General features: G+C 51.9%; 1 long non-coding RNA gene across 1 annotated transcript; it reads right to left on the reverse strand.

Annotated features, from left to right (window-relative positions):
- Positions 1 to 8402: 8402 nt before the first annotated feature.
- On the reverse strand, positions 8403 to 13617 carry LOC306641878. The gene is made up of 3 exons (XR_013758332.1): positions 12882 to 13617; positions 12343 to 12454; positions 8403 to 9984 (listed from the first exon to the last, which is right to left on the reverse strand). It is a non-coding gene; the product is annotated as an uncharacterized lncRNA (long non-coding RNA).
- Between the last annotated feature and the right edge of the window lie 297 nt (positions 13618 to 13914).

A 13914-nucleotide genomic window follows, 5' to 3' on the forward strand; every position in this document is an offset into this window, starting at 1 on the left:
AGGAGAACCTGCTGCTCTGTCACACCCCAGCAAGGCCCCTGAAGCCTGGTCCCACCACGGTCCAGCTGGGAGACCTTGCAGGCAATCTACTCACACCAGGCCTTAGTTTCCTCTTGCGTAACACAGGGGCAGTGATAGGTACTTACAAAGTGAAATCAAGGAGGGGCCGTGGGACACTTGACTCACGACAGTTTCCAGAATCACCCACCAGGAGCCTGCTCGCTGGCTTCCACGTCTGCTTCATCTGTCACCTCCTGGTGCTCTGCTGCCCACGTCACGCCGTGGAGTTGGGAGCAGTATGAGAAGGTGCTGCTTGGTGCAGACAGTTGTGAATCCTGCGCCTGCCGAACGGTCTGAACAGGGACACTGGCGGTAGCGGTGACCGGGGCTCTTATCTCCCGTATTCTGCATGTGGCATGTTCCCTCAGTGTGCTCCTCAGAGTGACTTCTTGACACATGAAGTGTTGCTCTCCCCACTTTCCAGATGAAATAACTGAGGCTTGCAGAGGTTTTATCAGGTGCCCCAGGTCCTATAGGTGACAGCAGAAAGCTGGAATTCACCCAGGAAAACCACTTGCAAGGCCACCAGCCCGATCTTCACTCTGCCTTCACTTTTCCAGGTTGATTTTCCTGCCTGTGAGGACCTTTGCTATTTCCCAGAGCCGGTAAGGAGAGTTTCTGTTGCTGTAGTTCAGCATCCTCCTGTGGGGAGAGCTAACCTTCCTGCTTCAGGGTTCCTCTTGTGCTGTGCATTAAAGGGACCTTGCCCAGAATCATCCAACCCCCAGCGAAAGAGACTGGTTCCAGTGGAGGATGGTGCGTCGTTGTCCACACCGCAGGAGAGAACTTTTCTCCTGGAGCTGCCCAGTGGGGCTGCCAGAGCCCATATTTCCCATGGTGTGGACAGGGCCTTTCTACAGGAGAGGGGAGGGAGGTCTTCAGGTGAGAGAAACCGAAAGTCAGAAATAAAATCCGGGTGGAGAACGAGCTGTGGCCACCTAGACTCCCTAGCCCCACACAGAGGCCCTGGTTCTGCAGCGCCTGCACCAGCTGAGATCCACCCGGTCCCTTCAGCCACACGTGCCAAGAGCCTCCTGCTTGCATGAGCAAGTTTGACTTGTGCTTTTCTGGACTTCAGTCAAAGAAGCCTAACAAGTAGCACAGGGAAGGAGCCTGAGAGTTGGCTGTGGACAATAGGCACACATAGGTGAAGTAAGTTACCCATCTGTGAGTGACACAGACTGAGGGAGGGGACGCATTGAGAAACCGAGTCAGAGGAAACCTTTGAGACCCAGATGGCACTTGGAAAAACATGCTCTGAACCCTCATTTCACAGAGGTGGAAACCGATTTGCAACCCAGGAGGCAACTGGCCTGATGAGGCAACTGGCTGGGCATGAGCCTGGGACCTGGCCGAACTCAGGTAGCCTCAGACTTTCGCAATCCTCGCCACTTCCCACCCCACCCACGCAGATGGGAGGCGCTGAGTCAAACGGATGCAGAGATGTGTGGATGTGCAGGCCACGGGTGGATCAGCAAACAGATACATTGATGGATGGACAGGTAGAGATTGATCGATAAATGGACAGAGGCAGAGATTTAATCATACAAGTGAAGCTACTGGAAAATCTAAAGTATGTTGGCAGATAACATAGTTGGAAGAATACTGGACTAAAAGAAAAGTCTCGTTTCCAGTTTGGATTTTGTGCTAACGAGCCACGTTATCATGGGTACCAGGGGTATGTCCCTGCGCTCCTGTGACTCTCAACTAGATGTATGGAAGGGACCACGCCTGCGAGAGCTCGATTGACTCGGATGATCTAATGAACGTAGAGGTCCCCACGTGTCACGACACGGCACTGTGCTAGTGTGTTCCTGTTCGAATGGCAAGCCCCGGGGTGTGCCTCCCTCCAGCCGCGTGTGCGCCAGTTCTAGATGCTCAACAGGCTCTTTCAAGGAAATGAACACAGAAAGGCATGGTGGCCATGGCCGTAGTCACCACCATACCCCCCGCCACCTGGCGTGGCTCATGGACTCCTCCGGTCAACCCAAAACCTGAGTGAAACCCAGTGACACAGGCCAAGAGAAACAGGGGCGCAGGGGGACGCCATGGCTCCTCCTCCATTGAAGGACGGCGTCTCGGGAAGCCTGGGGGACTGGCCTCTTCCTGTCCTCCCCTGCTGTGGAATACACCCGTCAGCCGCTTCTGCCTCTCAGCACATTCACAGTTCTTACACCTGGGAAATGTCCTCGCTGCGTGTCGGGGGAGAAGCTCTTGGATCCCTACCCTACCCTACCCAGTACCTAGAAATCAATTGTAGTTGGATTTCAGCTTTAAAAGAAAAAAGAAAGTATTTCAAACTTTCTGAACATGAGCAGAAAGAGATTTTATGAAACCAGACCAAAAGAAAAAGATCTTTCTCATAAAAGACAGATTAAGAAATTAAAATCCATTTAAAGTTAACATTGCTGCTCATCCCAAGACCCCCCCTCTGACTTCAATGTAATAGGAAGTTAAATGTAAGCAGTGAGTGTCACACCTGGGTGTCCCCGCCCCAGAGGTGAGGTGTCTGGTCAAAGGTTGCTGCCACACCCAGCGAGCAGTAATTCGGATGACATCCACCCTAGGAGCCTGCGTTCCCAGAAGAGCAATATCTAGGATCTAGACCTGGGGCAGAATGTGAGGGGCCTGTGCCAGTCTTCTGCCTGGAAATAGGATTCGGTCCACATCACTAAAGAAATGTGTCATGAGTACCTGGACAGAAGGAGTCCTAGTGGATTCCCCTCTAGATCTCAAAGTCCGTTGACATATGCAGGGAAGGGACCCTGCTCCCGCAGGTAGGGAAGCCATGGCAAAGATCATCTTCACAACACCCCCCTTCTCTCTTGGTCATTACCCAGGGGCTGTCCTCTCCACGACCTTCAGATCCCCAAAATGAAAGCTTCTGGCAGAACAATCCTAACAGGAGTGACAGCTGTCCTGGGTTTTAGCAGCTTGCAAACTACTTCCCAGTATCACCTCTCATCTGAATCTCACAACAGGGGAGATAAGGTATCATTCATTTGATTGAGAGATGAGGACACGGTGGTCAGAGAGGTGAGTAACTTGCACAAGGCCACACAGGTGCAGGCGGCAAAGCCCGGACTTGGAACTCAGTGTAAGGCAAGCCCGTGGGAAGGAGAGGCTTGCGATCAAAGATAGCAGAAGGAACGTGGTGGAATGAAGAAGAGAGCAGACCTGCGCTCTCTCTAGGCTTTGAAATAGGCGGCGCTGGCCATGTCGCACAGTCAAGAACGCAGAAAAGCCAAGCGGGGAGAGACCCTGCTTGAGTGCTAGGACTCCCCATCTTGCACACACCAGCTCTCCCCCTGCATTCGGTCTCGCTGCCTTAGCTCTGGGACCTTTGGATCAGGACTCAGGCCCCCAAAGTCACCTCAGGCCGCCCTCCAAGCTCCGCAAAATCTTTGTTCTAGTTATTGGCTAGAACATCAGTGATCCAGCAGCCGATCCTCCACCCTCCAAGCCCTCCTGTGGGCTGCGCCCAGTGCCCAGGCGCACTATCACGTTCAGTTTTGCCAACGGCATGAAGGAGGTGCTGTCTTTGTCCCTAACTTGATGAATGAAGAAACTGGGGGACAGAGAGACAAGTCATTTGCCCAAGGTCACTCTGCTAGTAAGTGGCAAGATGAGGACCTAGCTGCCATTTGGACTTATTGTCCTTACCACAGCCCTGCGTACCTCTCCCTGGGCTGCCCCGCCCCCAGGCCCTGTGGTCCTCAACCGCAGCTCCACCCTGCTCTCTTGATGAGTTCTGAGCTCGAGGTAATGCATCCCCCACTGGACTCTCCCCAAGAGCTTCAGAGAGGCAAAGAAGATTCCCAGATAATGCGGTCACCATGGTGGCACCCTTGGGTCTCTCCTACCAAGGGGGGCGGCACCCCCTCTGAGGTCAGGAGGGCCAGCTGCTGTGTGCTCACAGCTGGGACCTTCTCAGGAGCCACCAACCAGGTTGCCCTGGAGCAGCCACATCAAAAGACGTGTCCATGTGGGGTGAGAAGGCCCAGCCCACTAGCCCCAACCAGGGCCAACTCCCGAGGGCCCAGCACTCCAGAGCTGCCCCTGGGACTGGGTGGGGACTGCCCCTGCCTTCCTGCCCTGCTCCTCTACTCCCAGCAGGCGTGGTCCCAGAGCACTCATGGCAAACGGTAGCCATCCCACACTGCAACCCTACTCTGAGTCCCAGGACTCCAGCCTAATCCACAAGTTAACCAAGCACCCCCAGGGCCTCGGGCGGGGTGTGGGTTCAGGCTTTGTCTACAATTTCTGTTTCCCCGCAAGCCTGTCTGTGGCACGGCCACCGGCAATGCCTCCTTTCCTTCTTTGTTGTCCTGCGTGGAGACCCACCTGCACCCCAGGACAGTGTTTCCAGGCCCCACCTACCCGGATACCACCATCCTACTGCTCCTCGATGCCTACAAGTGACAGCCTGGGACAGAGGTCCTGCTGACCATCTTCACGTGGCAACAGGCGTGTTGAAGGGCTTGGACACGCAGCTGGCAGCCAGCAGACACGAGCAGGAGTGGACTGTCAGGGCTCTTGGCCACCTGCCTCCCTCCACAAAAACCAGGGCCGGCTTCGGCGCAGACCCTCACTCCTTCCAGGCCCGGACACCATGACAGTTTTTGACAGGCCTGTTCATCTCCCCCTCTGATGTGCATCAGCCATACACGTGGCTGCCGGAACTCCGGGAGCTCTCATCAAAATCCTCCTGCCCCACACCTGCCCTCCGTGCTCCCCACGGGCCTCTGGAAAGCCCATGGCCTCACCCTTGCACACCAAGCCCCACCCAAGGTGGTGGCCCTGGGGAGGGGGGCTGTCCTCAGCCTCCACAGCACTTTCTGGCCTTGTGACCCGCCCATTGGCTTCTCCTCGGACATGTCATCAGGAAGTACTTCTGGATCCAAGGAGAGAGCTAACCTGGGTGGGGCTGCACCTCTCCAACCACTTCTCTGCTCCCCTCTGTGGCAGAAGCCTGTGCACAAGGGCCTCGTCCCTCCAGATCTTCAGCAGCTCTGGAGCAGAGGCCCTGCCAGTGTCAGCAGGCCACAGGATCAAGAGAGAAGTGCCACAGTGGCTTGTCACCCTTGGTGGTGCCCCAGATTCACCCTGCCTTCACCCTGCCTTCCTACTGGTCTTGATATTCTTGAAATAAAGATATATTGGTGTTACAGGAAGTAGTTATTTCATCATCAAACAAAGCAACACACCCTACATTGAAGACCCTGCCCTAAACCATGCCTCGGAACAGGAGGGCTGGAAACCTAAGGCAGACTGTTAGGGGTTGGGTGCAAGGTGTCCCCTAAGCCCGTGAGTGACAGTGCCAGAAGGTTTAGGGGTGAACCGCCTGGGTTGTCAGAGCCTTGATCTCGTCAGTGCCTTAATCCCCTGACAGGGATGAACTGGGTGGTGACCGCAGGCAGGCAGGGGGTGGCTGGAGGAGGGGGGTCACTGGAGATGTGCCTTTGGGGTATATATTTTTGTCCTTGTTGAGCAGAGCTCTCTCTGGTGCCGTGGCCCCAGATGCTTTCCTCCATCACACTCTTTCACCATGATGTTGTGTCTCATTCCTGGCCCAATGGTGTCAGTCATCCATGGACTAAGACCTCTGAAACCAGGAGCCCCAAATAGACTTCTCCCTCATGTCTTTCAGCCATAGCAGTGAAAATCTGACTAAAGTACAGAACTTTTGCAACTATAAATTGTCAGTTCACAAATTAAACATAACAACAACAACAACAAAAAGTTAGACCTAAAATAAGGTCATTGCCTTACCCCAACAAGGATAAAAGTTACAACTTTGAAATCATAACATTCAAATAATGGGCTAAACCCTGGTGTAGAGAGAGTCCCTTTAAAAATGTGCAGCAGAGTGCGTTGACACACGCCTGTTAATCCTGGCCTGTTCATCCTGAGGCTGAGGAGCTCAAATCTGAGGCCAGCCTGGGGCCCTGGCTTTAATCCCTGGTACTACAAAAAATAAAGACAATGCAAGCTATCGAGAACTCCACGATAAATAATAGGGATAAGTACATTAACAACTTTTGGAGAAAAGGTGACTTTTATGGAAAGAATTCAAGACTGGTGCATTATCCAAGGCCCTGTCATAACCCTACTGTGGGCCAAGCTGAGGGCTCAGCTCTGCCCTCTCTGCCCAGCAGCGTAGGCTGTAGCCCCACCCTCTGTCCAGGACTCAGAGGCCCCACTCTGCAGACAGTGATATCATTACATCACTGCACAGGCTACAAAAATAACTGTCTCGCATTCAAACATACTTTCCCCTTATTTCCTTGGAGTCTCATTCCCCTGACAAATGGCTGGAAGCTTCCTGTAGGAAGCAAAGTTTGGTTAGCCCCAGAGATAATGAAAAAGGGGGGAGATTCAAAGCAATTCCTAAAGAACACAGGGGGCTCTGAGCTGCAACTGGACCCCTTTCTCCTCCTCTGGGCCTTTGCCCTCCGCTGTGTTGTGAGGATTCTCTCCTGATAGGCAGTCCTGTTGCAGGGCTGGCTGTCAAAAGCTGGACTTGGCCTCGCTCTCCTACTTTCCATAACACATTGATGTCAAAATGGCGCAGGCCTGGTGTTTAAAAGTCAAGCCTCCCAAGGTGAATAAGTCAGCAGGAAAAACTCAGAGCCCCTTCCTGACTCTGTGCTCTCGTGACAGCTCCCTTCCGTGACCCCAACCTGTGGGCTTTCTCCCCACCTGAAGGAGTCAGTCCTCCAGTGGACACCACTGGACATCTTCCAATCCAGCCCAGTTCTGATGCTCTCTACATGGAGACAGCCTCAGATCCCACAGTTTGAGGGTTCTGTCCCCAGGACTGCCTGCCCCAGATGCCCATTCCAAGCCTGGGCTGCTTTACCCATGCTTCTGACCAGGCTTCCCACGACCTCCACCTCAGCTTCCATACTTTGCTCAAGTAGCTCACGGAGATCAGGGAAACCATGCTCTTCACTGATTTGTTACAAAGGATGTGATACAGAATACAGTTGAAGAGACATCCAGCGCAGACACAGGGGAAGAGGGCAGAGCTTCCAGGCCCTCTCTGAGCCCTCTCCAGGAAACTCCTGTGGTCAGCTGCCCCAAAACTCTGAGAACCCTGTCATTTGGATATTTTGGGAGATTTCATTGCACAGAATGATGGAAGCATTCTACGGAGAGTGTGCAGAAACAAGATTGGACAGAAAGGACGTTGCTGCTGGACAGGTGGAGAAGCCATCAAAGCAGGCCTGGATTTGTGAGCTTTCCTCCCGGTAGGTGTGGGGCAGGGCCCCTACCAGACACAACAGCTCAAAGGATTTCTTCAGGGCCTGTAGCTCTAAGGTGCAGAAAATTAGAGTACATTTTTACTTTCTAGGCTGCCTTGGAGAAGTGAAATTCCAGTTTCTGAGGCCTGTCTTGAGGAGGGAGTTGTAAGCCAGGGACGAAAACCAAAATGTGTATGTTGTAATATTCCAACAAGGTATTGACGAACACTCCGCAGCAGATTCCAGGTCCACAAGGGAGAACGAGGATGGGTTTATAAGAAGAGTTTGCACCCCAATACGCATTTGTCCATGATGTCCTGCAGAGTCGGCTTTATGCATGGGCAAGAAAGGCTCTGATCTACCCTTCATACTCTAAAGGACTTGACACACACGTACCACGCACATGCAAACGCACACACACGTGCCTCTGGTTAAGGTTACTGGGGGCATCCAGCCCGTGAGGCCCAGAGGTCCAAGCAGACATGGCAACCTGCCATCCTAACCCTCCGTTCTTGGGGCTGGTGCTGCTCAGGCCTGTCCTTGCATCCTGCCCTCGACAGGTAAGTGTGTCCAATACCGACAAGAGCCTGCAGGCTGCTGTTGACCGAAGGAAACACAACTTGGGGGTGTGGAGGGGACTTGGCAGCAGAAGTGCTGAGGCAGGAGAAGAGCGAGCTCATCACCTGGCTAGGGCCCTCCTCCCAGGGAGCAGGGACAGAGTGCATTACTTCCCAACAGGGCCAAGAGCCCGCCTTCTTGTTTCTCTTCAGCTCCCAACTCAGAATTCCAGAGTTCAAACTATCACACAGTGTGGCCCACAGCAAAAGGTCCGTTGTGCAATAGCACAGACCTCACGTTTTTCTTTATATGTAAATGCAGTTCCAGATACAATATCAGAGAGATATAAAACCAGTTCTTTACATTAGTGACTATATGGCTTTTTAAACCTACAAATAGTTTTATTTTTATAAAGATATGCAATAAAATATAGCTAACTCTTTTTAAAAATTAAAAATTCAGATGTTTATTTTCAATTTTTGATGAATACTAATTAATTTATATTTTAGTTACAATGGTACATTTGAATAATTTGGAAAAAAATTGATAAACATAATCTGATTAGATTTTAGTCTCTTATGTTAACATGGACTTACATATGGATGAAAATACACCCGCATATTATGTATTTTAATATAATTACATTTGTTTCTAATCTGTTAGATTGTTGCTGTCAATGGAACACAGATTGTATAGTTTTATTAAAAGAGCTTCGTTAGTGATTTACAAAGCAAAGGTAAGAAAATGAGTTTGACTGACAGCTAGTGGTCACTGAGGAATGCGTATGTGCTCTTTCACGCTGCTTCTTCAAACTGGCCCGCTGAACAGCACCCTCGGGCTCAACTCCTGCTCCAGAGTTTGCCCGTCCTCGGCCTATCTTACGCTGCTAGTGCGCTCTCTCGCACATCTCCCATTTTGTGTTAAGAAGGAATCTTTGTCGGGATGGAAGGTGGGGAACGTGTTTTATTGTGCAGTCTGTTGGCTGGGCTTGCAACTGTGACATACCTGCTCCTGCCTCATCACAGCCCCCAGGACAGGTGGCAGTCCCTGGCCACGCCCTGGCAGGTCCCGGGAGTTCACGCAGCAGAGCCTTCCCTGTGCACTCAGTCCCCACCACAGTCCTGGAGGCTCCTGGTCTCCATGTGGTGTCTGGGACACCAGGAGGCAAAGTCACAGGTCACAGTCAGATGTGACTGAGGAGTGCCCCCCAACCTCCGGACCCCACACCCCTCCTCTCTCCGTGGCAGGGGCTGAGAAGGCTTACCCTGTCCATCCCAATGTCTTCCCAGAGGCCACTTGGGGAACGCTTCTGTCCTGTGCCTGTTACATATCTCCCTAAAAACACCCAGGTCCACATAATAAATGTGGGTCCGTAACAAATCCCTTATGGACTTTAAGGTGGTTAGATAAGGTGACGCTCTATCTATGGGCAAATAGGCCCCTCCTAAGTCTGGAGCACAATTTTATGCTCAAACCAACTCAGGCCTGACACATTTAACTGCATCAGTAACCAAGCTAGTACACTTGGGTGTAGCCATCAAAGGGACAACCACGCAGGCAGGGAAAACAAGATTGTGAAGGTCATGAAGGTTTTTTAGCCTGGGAAACACATGTGACAGACAAAATGTTAATGTCTTAAAATATCATACAAAATGGCCTATGTGACATATCAAAATTGTGTAAAAATTAGCATACACATGAAAAAGACATACAAAAAGATACAGACAAAATTCAACTAAATGCTCTTAGTGCTTACATTTGACATGGTGGATATTAATACAGTAGAGTGATTTTTTCCTCCTTTAGTTTTTTTTTTTCCTATTTTAAAAAATCATTTTGGATTAGGCTAATTTCATAATGGACAAACATTATTTGTTCGTTTATTTGTGATCAGGAATACCACCTAACCTTTTGCATAAAGACCCTGTCCCCCTGCCCCCCTCCAGGTTCCGTGCATGTTTTAAGGAGAAAGCTCCCCTGGCCAGAGGTGTCCTCCTCTAATCTGCCTGCCTGCTCTTGGCAAGATGCATTGCACGGATCAAGCATTTTCGCCTTGTCTTATCAATTAGGAGGAGCAGAAATGAAAAGATCCCAGGGTCTCCAGGCTTTCACACCAACTCTGTAAACAGAAAAGCTCTGTCACTCTAAAGGAAAGGCTGACAATCAGACGCTCCCGGGGATTCAGAGCCCACAGCGGAGGCCACTGAGCTGGAGACAAACACAGCACATGATCCGAGCTCCTCCTTCCTCAGTGCCCAGGGCCTGTGGCACGACCTGGGGAATCTGGCACTCTCAGGCTCTGCCTCGTTGGAAGCAAGCCTGGAGGCCCACAGGACATGGGTGAACCGCTGGGACGAAGCCACCCACCTGGTGGCACCTGTCTTCACCTATGCCCGCCTGGTTTCACATGCAGTCAACATCCAGAGCAGGAAAGGCTGACCCAACAGGAAATGTGTGATCTCACTCTTCTCATCTCCCTTCCTTTCCTTCCTTCCTCCCCTTGCCATGTGCTGGGTGCCAGGCACTGAGGATCAAAGGTCAAATCAGACACGGCCCTCGCCCTTGAGGAGCGGGCCCTCGCCTTCCCACCGAAAGGGGGATCCTGGGGCCAGCAGCAAAGGCATTGCCCAGCCTGGAAGCCCGGGAAGGCAGACCGTCAGGCCCCGCTGGACGTGCTTGCTCAGGATGGAGATTTTAACAGTTTCCCCAGAGGATCCGAGGCACAGTGACGGGCAAGATGCAGACGCACTCACGGGTCTACAGGGTTCTACAGGACAAGCCTAATTCCCTCTGAGCACAGTCGTGATCAGATTCAGGGTTGGCATTATTATTTGGTTTTTATGAGCAATTTTAGCTTATTTTACAACTATCACCCCGGAAATATATGTGACTATCACAGGATTCACGGGCTCGGTCACGAGGACAGTGATTGCCTGGGAGAGTGGAAAGTCCCCTGCCTGCCCCTGTCCCTGCCTGGGAGGTTTTGTGGAGGAGGCTCTCGGTGGGAAGGTGGGGGGAAGAGGAAGTGGATGTTCGCTTCTGCAGAGGAGCAGTTGGAGCAGAGCTGCGGTGGCTGAGCTTGCCTGAGAAAACACATTCGGATGGGCTGCCCTCCTGGTCTTCCTCATTGGAGGCTCAGAAAACCAAATGCTGCCACTCAGGGAGTCCTTCAAGGGCACTGGCACCGGCCATGAGCCCAGAGGCGGGATACCATTAACTTCCATCTCTGCCCTCTAATACTGCAGAAGGAGAAAGGGGTTCTTAGGAATGGCACCACGTTTTTATTTTCTGTTTTCCTTTTTTGAAGTTGGAAATCTCATTTTTGCTAGGGCCAGCCCTTTCTTGACCTTGATAAATGAAATTTGAAACAATGCACGTTTCAGAAAGGATGCTTGTGGAACCAAAGGGATCTTGGAGTGAGGCTACGTACCTCCCAAGGGCCATCCCAGATCTCACTGGCACCAAGAAGAGGCAGGTGTCTCCAGACTAGGAGTTGGTGGTAAGATGTTGAATCCCCGGAGACACCACATCTCCAGGCTCAGTCCAGGGCAGTCTCCTGGACAAGCAGAGGACCTGTGCTCTCTCCTTCCTTCGCCCTCTGACTTCCTGTGGCTCAGGGTAGAGACATTAAAAAGTTGTTCACAGGAAGAGGTGAAGAGGCATGGATGTAGACTTAGATTTCCATGGAAATCGCATGTACCAACAGCACAAAACCTTTGTATTTCAGGGGTGTGTGCAGAATGGGTTCAAGGATATTCTAGGGGGGAATCCTGTCGTCCATGAAGGGATAATCTATAAGATACCAGCATCTTGCATCTTGAGTTCCACTCTTTACTGAACAATATGCAGACCACTAAGAAACAGTCAAGAGACAAGTTCAGGACAGAATTCCTAAGAGCACTACTGAAAAAAACTGGCCTTGGGGAGAAAATATCCAGGGCAAGGAGACAAATCTCCTGAAACTTGTACTGATAGCTAATCAATCGTACAGGGCCACATGCCACGCTGATCCCTAAAAACCTGGCTATTCCTGAATCTGCATTATGATCATGACCCCACATGCTGCGATGAAACCCAGCGAGGCCCAAACTTTACATCATGGAGGCAGAAAAGAGTATTGCTTGCTCAACATTGCCTCAGATTAAATTCGTATCAATTCATCTTAAGCACCATCATGCCTTTTCTAGAACATTTGGGGAAGTGTTTGGTCATTCTGTGCAGGAGAATGGAGACTCACGGCAATACTGGAAATCCCGGGAGGCAGATGGAAAGAGCCATGTCTTCCAACAGAAGTGAGATGAAAGGATTCTGGTGGGGGCGCGTAGCACATGGTCCTTCAGGCCCAGGTGACTCTGCTTGCCACACATACCAGCCTAATCTGGTGAAAGTTAAGTTCCTGACAGAAAAGGAACTTTTATCTACACTGACACATTTTGGAGGATTTGCAGTTGGAAAACGACAACATGAACGGACTCACTGTGAGGAGTAGGGATCCGGCGACGTGGTCACGGCCTAGGTCACCTGGGAGCACGAGGGCCGCGCTCTTCCTTATTTCTCTTTGGACATAGCAACCTAGATGCTCCCTGCTACTAAAAACCACGGCCTCAGAAGATGCCCCAACTAGGCTCAGGAGAACGCCTGCGATTTCAGCTGGCTGCTTTCCTGGCCACCTCTCCCCAGGTCTTTTATCTTCTACCCAGGTGACGTGACTTCCCTTCTTTTCTGGCTGCTAGCTGTCCCTGCTGCTGTCTGCATCCCTCTGCCAACTCCCGCTCTCCTGCCCTGTCACAGATTAAGGCCTGCCCAAGCCCCACAGCGGAACGGATGCCTTGGGGAGCCTGCCCGTGCTTCAGCCCCCTGCTCTGGTCTTCAGCACACAAGGCTACTGGAGAATTGTCCCCTCCTTCCCTCAGGCTGCCGCTGCTCCTCATGCACTCGGTTTCTTCAGACAGGATGGTGAAGCTGGGGCACCACGCGGCCCACACCATGCACATGGCAGCCAGGGTTGGGGCTCACCTGGGCGGCACTGAGGTGAACGTGGGTTCTTCAGGACCTTGCAGGGCTCAGAACACACCCTTCAAAAGGCAGCAAGAAGGGTAGGCGAGGCATCTGAAGGCAGGCTGGGCTCCAGCGGTGCGTGAGCCTGTCCTTCCCAGAGGCCCACAGTTGGCGTTTGGCTGGATTATAGACTGGCGGGATCCTTATGGGAGGGTCAGAGGGCGCACCGAGGCCTGTGTGGTGGGTCAGTTAGAAGCAGTCTTGGCGCAGAGGAACCTGAAACATGAGCCAAGAATAAACAATCTTACATTTTTCAGGGTTCATAAGCAGTTAGACATTGATTCTTTTCTCTTTTTGCAAAGAGGAATTGAGTCTAAACGTAATGTTTTAAAGATTCTTCATGTGGAGTAACTGAGGATACGTGAATAACACCGGAATACAGCTCAGGCTTCCTGCTTCTCACGCCTGTGATCCTCAGGCAAGTTTATTTGCTAACTTATCTTATCCCCCATGCTCCACTAGAATGATCTTCAAACAGTTAAAGTCTGCAACTCAGTGGGTACCACCTGGCCTCTGAGCCGGGGCGTGTGTGAGTGTGTGTGCGGTGACAGACGGAGCTGGACGGGAGACCAGAGGCACAGGGCAAGTGAGCCGTGTTCCCACATCAGCTCTGACGTGGACAAGTCTGTGGGGCCAGAGGAGCCAGTTGCCGGCGGTGATGCCTTCGGCCAGGATTCCCTTTCACCTACAGCAGGCAGAGCGTAAAAATATCTCCTGTGGGCATCTTTCCCAAAAAGGGAGAAGAGCTTCACCATCCAGGAAAACACTGTCTATTCAGATAAAAGATCAGCAGGGAGGAGGGTCAGACACCCCAGGATCCTTTGCCCAGGGGAGCTGGGGACAGGGCCAAGTTGCCTTGGGGGAATCTGGAGGGAAATGGTGACATCTCACACCGCCCATGGGGGAGGCTGAGCAAGGGAGGGCAAGCTCCCCAGCAGGAGGCCAGGAGGCCCAGCTGGCTGTCCAGCAGCTGGCGCCCTGCCCTGCTCAG

This window comes from Sciurus vulgaris (assembly GCF_902686455.1).
Source record: "Sciurus vulgaris genome assembly, chromosome: 12".
Taxonomy (NCBI): Eukaryota; Metazoa; Chordata; class Mammalia; order Rodentia; family Sciuridae; genus Sciurus; species Sciurus vulgaris.